Here is a 9,935-nt window from a genome sequence, read left to right on the forward strand (position 1 = left end):
CCCTAACCCTAACCCTAACCCTAACCCCTAACCCTAACCCTAACCCTAACCCTAACCCTAACCCTAACCCTAACCCTAACCCTAACCCTAACCTAACCCTAACCTAACCCTAACCCTAACCCTAACCCAACCTAACCCTAACCCTAAACCCTAACCCTAACCCTAACCCTAACCCTAACCCTAACCCTAACCCTAACCCTAACCCTAACCCTAACCCTAACCCTAACCCCTAACCCTAACCCTAACCCTAACCCTAACCCTAACCCTAACCCTAACCCTAACCCTAACCCTAACCCTAACCCTAACCCTAACCCTAACCCTAACCCTAACCCTAACCCTAACCCTAACCCTAACCCTAACCCTAACCCTAACCCTAACCCTAACCCTAACCCTAACCCTAACCCTAACCCTAACCCTAACCCTAACCCTAACCTAACCCTAACCCTAACCTACCCTAACCCTAACCCTAACCCTAACCCTAACCCTAACCCTAACCCTAACCCTAACCCTAACCCTAACCCTAACCCTAACCCTAACCCTAACCCTAACCCTAACCCTAACCCTAACCCTAACCCTAACCCTAACCCTAACCCTAACCCTAACCCTAACCCTAACCCTAACCCTAACCCTAACCCTAACCCTAACCCTAACCCTAACCCTAACCCTAACCCTAACCCTAACCCTAACCCTAACCCTAACCCTAACCTAACCCTAACCCTAACCCTAACCCTAACCCTAACCCTAACCCTAACCCTAACCCTAACCCTAACCCTAACCCTAACCCTAACCCTAACCCTAACCCTAACCCTAACCCTAACCCTAACCAACCCTAACCCTAACCCTAACCCTAACCCTAACCCTAACCCTAACCCTAACCCTAACCCTAACCCTAACCCTAACCCTAACCCTAACCCTAACCCTAACCCTAACCCTAACCCTAACCCTAACCCTAACCCTAACCCTAACCCTAACCCTAACCCTAACCCTAACCCTAACCCTAACCCTAACCCTAACCCTAACCCTAACCCTAACCCTAACCCTAACCCTAACCCTAACCCTAACCCTAACCCTAACCCTAACCCTAACCCTAACCCTAACCCTAACCCTAACCCTAACCCTAACCCTAACCCTAACCCTAACCCTAACCCTAACCCTAACCCTAACCCTAACCCTAACCCTAACCCTAACCCTAACCCTAACCCTAACCCTAACCCTAACCCTAACCCTAACCCTAACCCTAACCCTAACCCTAACCCTAACCCTAACCCTAACCCTAACCCTAACCCTAACCCTAACCCTAACCCTAACCCTAACCCTAACCCTAACCCTAACCCTAACCCTAACCCTAACCCTAACCCTAACCCTAACCCTAACCCTAACCCTAACCCTAACCCTAACCCTAACCCTAACCCTAACCCTAACCCTAACCCTAACCCTAACCCTAACCCTAACCCTAACCCTAACCCTAACCCTAACCCTAACCCTAACCCTAACCCTAACCCTAACCCTAACCCTAACCCTAACCCTAACCCTAACCCTAACCCTAACCCTAACCCTAACCCTAACCCTAACCCTAACCCTAACCCTAACCCTAACCCTAACCCTAACCCTAACCCTAACCCTAACCCTAACCCTAACCCTAACCCTAACCCTAACCCTAACCCTAACCCTAACCCTAACCCTAACCCTAACCCTAACCCTAACCCTAACCCTAACCCTAACCCTAACCCTAACCCTAACCCTAACCCTAACCCTAACCCTAACCCTAACCCTAACCCTAACCCTAACCCTAACCCTAACCCTAACCCTAACCCTAACCCTAACCCTAACCCTAACCCTAACCCTAACCCTAACCCTAACCCTAACCCTAACCCTAACCCTAACCCTAACCCTAACCCTAACCCTAACCCTAACCCTAACCCTAACCCTAACCCTAACCCTAACCCTAACCCTAACCCTAACCCTAACCCTAACCCTAACCCTAACCCTAACCCTAACCCTAACCCTAACCCTAACCCTAACCCTAACCCTAACCCTAACCCTAACCCTAACCCTAACCCTAACCCTAACCCTAACCCTAACCCTAACCCTAACCCTAACCCTAACCCTAACCCTAACCCTAACCCTAACCCTAACCCTAACCCTAACCCTAACCCTAACCCTAACCCTAACCCTAACCCTAACCCTAACCCTAACCCTAACCCTAACCCTAACCCTAACCCTAACCCTAACCCTAACCCTAACCCTAACCCTAACCCTAACCCTAACCCTAACCCTAACCCTAACCCTAACCCTAACCCTAACCCTAACCCTAACCCTAACCCTAACCCTAACCCTAACCCTAACCCTAACCCTAACCCTAACCCTAACCCTAACCCTAACCCTAACCCTAACCCTAACCCTAACCCTAACCCTAACCCTAACCCTAACCCTAACCCTAACCCTAACCCTAACCCTAACCCTAACCCTAACCCTAACCCTAACCCTAACCCTAACCCTAACCCTAACCCTAACCCTAACCCTAACCCTAACCCTAACCCTAACCCTAACCCTAACCCTAACCCTAACCCTAACCCTAACCCTAACCCTAACCCTAACCCTAACCCTAACCCTAACCCTAACCCTAACCCTAACCCTAACCCTAACCCTAACCCTAACCCTAACCCTAACCCTAACCCTAACCCTAACCCTAACCCTAACCCTAACCCTAACCCTAACCCTAACCCTAACCCTAACCCTAACCCTAACCCTAACCCTAACCCTAACCCTAACCCTAACCCTAACCCTAACCCTAACCCTAACCCTAACCCTAACCCTAACCCTAACCCTAACCCTAACCCTAACCCTAACCCTAACCCTAACCCTAACCCTAACCCTAACCCTAACCCTAACCCTAACCCTAACCCTAACCCTAACCCTAACCCTAACCCTAACCCTAACCCTAACCCTAACCCTAACCCTAACCCTAACCCTAACCCTAACCCTAACCCTAACCCTAACCCTAACCCTAACCCTAACCCTAACCCTAACCCTAACCCTAACCCTAACCCTAACCCTAACCCTAACCCTAACCCTAACCCTAACCCTAACCCTAACCCTAACCCTAACCCTAACCCTAACCCTAACCCTAACCCTAACCCTAACCCTAACCCTAACCCTAACCCTAACCCTAACCCTAACCCTAACCCTAACCCTAACCCTAACCCTAACCCTAACCCTAACCCTAACCCTAACCCTAACCCTAACCCTAACCCTAACCCTAACCCTAACCCTAACCCTAACCCTAACCCTAACCCTAACCCTAACCCTAACCCTAACCCTAACCCTAACCCTAACCCTAACCCTAACCCTAACCCTAACCCTAACCCTAACCCTAACCCTAACCCTAACCCTAACCCTAACCCTAACCCTAACCCTAACCCTAACCCTAACCCTAACCCTAACCCTAACCCTAACCCTAACCCTAACCCTAACCCTAACCCTAACCCTAACCCTAACCCTAACCCTAACCCTAACCCTAACCCTAACCCTAACCCTAACCCTAACCCTAACCCTAACCCTAACCCTAACCCTAACCCTAACCCTAACCCTAACCCTAACCCTAACCCTAACCCTAACCCTAACCCTAACCCTAACCCTAACCCTAACCCTAACCCTAACCCTAACCCTAACCCTAACCCTAACCCTAACCCTAACCCTAACCCTAACCCTAACCCTAACCCTAACCCTAACCCTAACCCTAACCCTAACCCTAACCCTAACCCTAACCCTAACCCTAACCCTAACCCTAACCCTAACCCTAACCCTAACCCTAACCCTAACCCTAACCCTAACCCTAACCCTAACCCTAACCCTAACCCTAACCCTAACCCTAACCCTAACCCTAACCCTAACCCTAACCCTAACCCTAACCCTAACCCTAACCCTAACCCTAACCCTAACCCTAACCCTAACCCTAACCCTAACCCTAACCCTAACCCTAACCCTAACCCTAACCCTAACCCTAACCCTAACCCTAACCCTAACCCTAACCCTAACCCTAACCCTAACCCTAACCCTAACCCTAACCCTAACCCTAACCCTAACCCTAACCCTAACCCTAACCCTAACCCTAACCCTAACCCTAACCCTAACCCTAACCCTAACCCTAACCCTAACCCTAACCCTAACCCTAACCCTAACCCTAACCCTAACCCTAACCCTAACCCTAACCCTAACCCTAACCCTAACCCTAACCCTAACCCTAACCCTAACCCTAACCCTAACCCTAACCCTAACCCTAACCCTAACCCTAACCCTAACCCTAACCCTAACCCTAACCCTAACCCTAACCCTAACCCTAACCCTAACCCTAACCCTAACCCTAACCCTAACCCTAACCCTAACCCTAACCCTAACCCTAACCCTAACCCTAACCCTAACCCTAACCCTAACCCTAACCCTAACCCTAACCCTAACCCTAACCCTAACCCTAACCCTAACCCTAACCCTAACCCTAACCCTAACCCTAACCCTAACCCTAACCCTAACCCTAACCCTAACCCTAACCCTAACCCTAACCCTAACCCTAACCCTAACCCTAACCCTAACCCTAACCCTAACCCTAACCCTAACCCTAACCCTAACCCTAACCCTAACCCTAACCCTAACCCTAACCCTAACCCTAACCCTAACCCTAACCCTAACCCTAACCCTAACCCTAACCCTAACCCTAACCCTAACCCTAACCCTAACCCTAACCCTAACCCTAACCCTAACCCTAACCCTAACCCTAACCCTAACCCTAACCCTAACCCTAACCCTAACCCTAACCCTAACCCTAACCCTAACCCTAACCCTAACCCTAACCCTAACCCTAACCCTAACCCTAACCCTAACCCTAACCCTAACCCTAACCCTAACCCTAACCCTAACCCTAACCCTAACCCTAACCCTAACCCTAACCCTAACCCTAACCCTAACCCTAACCCTAACCCTAACCCTAACCCTAACCCTAACCCTAACCCTAACCCTAACCCTAACCCTAACCCTAACCCTAACCCTAACCCTAACCCTAACCCTAACCCTAACCCTAACCCTAACCCTAACCCTAACCCTAACCCTAACCCTAACCCTAACCCTAACCCTAACCCTAACCCTAACCCTAACCCTAACCCTAACCCTAACCCTAACCCTAACCCTAACCCTAACCCTAACCCTAACCCTAACCCTAACCCTAACCCTAACCCTAACCCTAACCCTAACCCTAACCCTAACCCTAACCCTAACCCTAACCCTAACCCTAACCCTAACCCTAACCCTAACCCTAACCCTAACCCTAACCCTAACCCTAACCCTAACCCTAACCCTAACCCTAACCCTAACCCTAACCCTAACCCTAACCCTAACCCTAACCCTAACCCTAACCCTAACCCTAACCCTAACCCTAACCCTAACCCTAACCCTAACCCTAACCCTAACCCTAACCCTAACCCTAACCCTAACCCTAACCCTAACCCTAACCCTAACCCTAACCCTAACCCTAACCCTAACCCTAACCCTAACCCTAACCCTAACCCTAACCCTAACCCTAACCCTAACCCTAACCCTAACCCTAACCCTAACCCTAACCCTAACCCTAACCCTAACCCTAACCCTAACCCTAACCCTAACCCTAACCCTAACCCTAACCCTAACCCTAACCCTAACCCTAACCCTAACCCTAACCCTAACCCTAACCCTAACCCTAACCCTAACCCTAACCCTAACCCTAACCCTAACCCTAACCCTAACCCTAACCCTAACCCTAACCCTAACCCTAACCCTAACCCTAACCCTAACCCTAACCCTAACCCTAACCCTAACCCTAACCCTAACCCTAACCCTAACCCTAACCCTAACCCTAACCCTAACCCTAACCCTAACCCTAACCCTAACCCTAACCCTAACCCTAACCCTAACCCTAACCCTAACCCTAACCCTAACCCTAACCCTAACCCTAACCCTAACCCTAACCCTAACCCTAACCCTAACCCTAACCCTAACCCTAACCCTAACCCTAACCCTAACCCTAACCCTAACCCTAACCCTAACCCTAACCCTAACCCTAACCCTAACCCTAACCCTAACCCTAACCCTAACCCTAACCCTAACCCTAACCCTAACCCTAACCCTAACCCTAACCCTAACCCTAACCCTAACCCTAACCCTAACCCTAACCCTAACCCTAACCCTAACCCTAACCCTAACCCTAACCCTAACCCTAACCCTAACCCTAACCCTAACCCTAACCCTAACCCTAACCCTAACCCTAACCCTAACCCTAACCCTAACCCTAACCCTAACCCTAACCCTAACCCTAACCCTAACCCTAACCCTAACCCTAACCCTAACCCTAACCCTAACCCTAACCCTAACCCTAACCCTAACCCTAACCCTAACCCTAACCCTAACCCTAACCCTAACCCTAACCCTAACCCTAACCCTAACCCTAACCCTAACCCTAACCCTAACCCTAACCCTAACCCTAACCCTAACCCTAACCCTAACCCTAACCCTAACCCTAACCCTAACCCTAACCCTAACCCTAACCCTAACCCTAACCCTAACCCTAACCCTAACCCTAACCCTAACCCTAACCCTAACCCTAACCCTAACCCTAACCCTAACCCTAACCCTAACCCTAACCCTAACCCTAACCCTAACCCTAACCCTAACCCTAACCCTAACCCTAACCCTAACCCTAACCCTAACCCTAACCCTAACCCTAACCCTAACCCTAACCCTAACCCTAACCCTAACCCTAACCCTAACCCTAACCCTAACCCTAACCCTAACCCTAACCCTAACCCTAACCCTAACCCTAACCCTAACCCTAACCCTAACCCTAACCCTAACCCTAACCCTAACCCTAACCCTAACCCTAACCCTAACCCTAACCCTAACCCTAACCCTAACCCTAACCCTAACCCTAACCCTAACCCTAACCCTAACCCTAACCCTAACCCTAACCCTAACCCTAACCCTAACCCTAACCCTAACCCTAACCCTAACCCTAACCCTAACCCTAACCCTAACCCTAACCCTAACCCTAACCCTAACCCTAACCCTAACCCTAACCCTAACCCTAACCCTAACCCTAACCCTAACCCTAACCCTAACCCTAACCCTAACCCTAACCCTAACCCTAACCCTAACCCTAACCCTAACCCTAACCCTAACCCTAACCCTAACCCTAACCCTAACCCTAACCCTAACCCTAACCCTAACCCTAACCCTAACCCTAACCCTAACCCTAACCCTAACCCTAACCCTAACCCTAACCCTAACCCTAACCCTAACCCTAACCCTAACCCTAACCCTAACCCTAACCCTAACCCTAACCCTAACCCTAACCCTAACCCTAACCCTAACCCTAACCCTAACCCTAACCCTAACCCTAACCCTAACCCTAACCCTAACCCTAACCCTAACCCTAACCCTAACCCTAACCCTAACCCTAACCCTAACCCTAACCCTAACCCTAACCCTAACCCTAACCCTAACCCTAACCCTAACCCTAACCCTAACCCTAACCCTAACCCTAACCCTAACCCTAACCCTAACCCTAACCCTAACCCTAACCCTAACCCTAACCCTAACCCTAACCCTAACCCTAACCCTAACCCTAACCCTAACCCTAACCCTAACCCTAACCCTAACCCTAACCCTAACCCTAACCCTAACCCTAACCCTAACCCTAACCCTAACCCTAACCCTAACCCTAACCCTAACCCTAACCCTAACCCTAACCCTAACCCTAACCCTAACCCTAACCCTAACCCTAACCCTAACCCTAACCCTAACCCTAACCCTAACCCTAACCCTAACCCTAACCCTAACCCTAACCCTAACCCCTAACCCCTAACCCCTAACCCCTAACCCCTAACCCCTAACCCCTAACCCCTAACCCCTAACCCCTAACCCCTAACCCCTAACCCCTAACCCCTAACCCCTAACCCCTAACCCCTAACCCCTAACCCCTAACCCCTAACCCCTAACCCCTAACCCCTAACCCCTAACCCCACTGTAACAAGCCCTAACCCTACTAACCGTTATGCTGAGGCCATCACCCCAAGGACCCCAAACTGTGATGACCCATGACTGTGAACCCTGGAAGCTGAAATGGTGACTGGTAACTGCTCTGTGTTGTGTGCAATTTTGGTTTTAAGGTATAATCGTGTTTTGAGGTTTCTAGGTTGTCTCTGTTGTAGTGATTGGTTGGTTTGGGTGTTGGTCATTTTGTGTGTTGTAATTAGTTTCTGGGGCTCTGTGTGTTTGTGGTAGTGTGTGTTGTGGGTCCTGTGTTCTGCTGGGTACTTCTGGTGTCTTGTGGAACAGATAATTGGGTCCGTGTGGTTATTTCTGGTTGTGTGTTCGGTGCCTATGTGTGTCTGGTAGAGTTCTGGTAGTGGGTGTTATTTGTCAGGGGTGTGTATTGGTGATTGTTGTGTTCTTTGTAGTGGTTACAGGGCTGCTTCTTGTGGTTGGTGGTTGTTTTGTGTGGAGGTTTATTTTAGGTGTTGTGGTTTTGGTTTCTGAATGCTTTTTTTTATGTGTAGTTTTTTGCTTTATTAGTGTGTCTCTGGTTGGGGTTTTTCTATTTGTGGTTTTTGGTTGTTGTGTGTTGTGGCAGGTGTTTATTTGTGGTTCAGGTCAGGGGGGGTTATTTTTTATTTGGTAGTACTGTCATCAGGAAGAGAAAAAAAATTAAAAATAATAATAGTGGTGCAGCAGTAGAGAATGGCTTTTGGCTCTGGGAGTAAATTTTTTTCTTTTCATTGATAACATTTAGGTTTTATTTTTCTTATTTACTCAAAGAGCCAAAAGCCATTTTCTACTGCTGCTTTTTTTCCTTTAATTACCTCCCGTAGAGTTTAAGGGCTACATAGAGCCCTGTGATTAAATCCCACCCGCTGGAAATTACACCCCACCCACAAATAACACGCAGGAGGCCTGAATAAAACAATGACACGCATGTTTTCATTTCCTTTATTATTGTATTAGTAATGCTCTTTTATTATGCCTCCAGTTTTGGGAAACACTGGACATAAAGCGTGCTTTTCCACCTGTCGCATTCCTCTAGGACCTCTCCACCTGCAATGGAACAGAGGCATGATAAGCACACCTCCTAACAGCCTTCATTTCTGTTACTACACCACATTGTTACCATATCGTTAGCATGGGAAAACCTCAAAGTGCCCCGCCTCCCCCCACCTAACCCCCCCTCACTGCATGTAAACAACATCTGTTTCCACAACTTACGATACTTACAATACCTACTGCGGCAACATTTCTTTTCCTCCTCACACAACTACATTTACTCGGCCTGCCTCGCTCCTCTCCCTCCGATACCAGCTTCATCGTTACCCTTATGCATCGAGTCATTCCTTACCTAGCTCCCCAGCAACACCTCTACCTGCTTGTACACATCTCCACATCCACGCTTCAATCTCATCCTTGCACTGAGGCCGAGTGGTAGCACTTCGGCCCGTGCAGTTATTTGCTGTTACTAATACAATCACTGTACTAGACAACATCTCCTACGCTTAAACCCCTTTTTCCCCCTGGATAAATCCATTTCTGCTGTTCATTCATCTACCGAGCAGTACCTGTCTCCTCTCATTGCCATAATTCACTTCTCCTGCAAGGATAACATTACCTCCCTAGGTCTGACACTTCCCGTCCCTACTAATTGGGTCAACTCTTACTCAATAGTCCTCTAATTGTACTGTAACTCCTTTAGGCTCCTAGCAAGCGCTTACCACCCGAGCCTCAGACCCTGTTACCTTAGGCACAAAGCTCGCTCTCATTATGTAGTCCACTTACTGCTCTGCTAATATAGCTTTTCCTCTCCCAAACCACACTGCCTCTGTGATGACGACATGCCTCCTCGCATCTCTGCGGACCTTAGACTT

This window comes from Phalacrocorax carbo, unplaced genomic scaffold (assembly GCF_963921805.1).
Source record: "Phalacrocorax carbo unplaced genomic scaffold, bPhaCar2.1 SCAFFOLD_81, whole genome shotgun sequence".
Taxonomy (NCBI): Eukaryota; Metazoa; Chordata; class Aves; order Suliformes; family Phalacrocoracidae; genus Phalacrocorax; species Phalacrocorax carbo.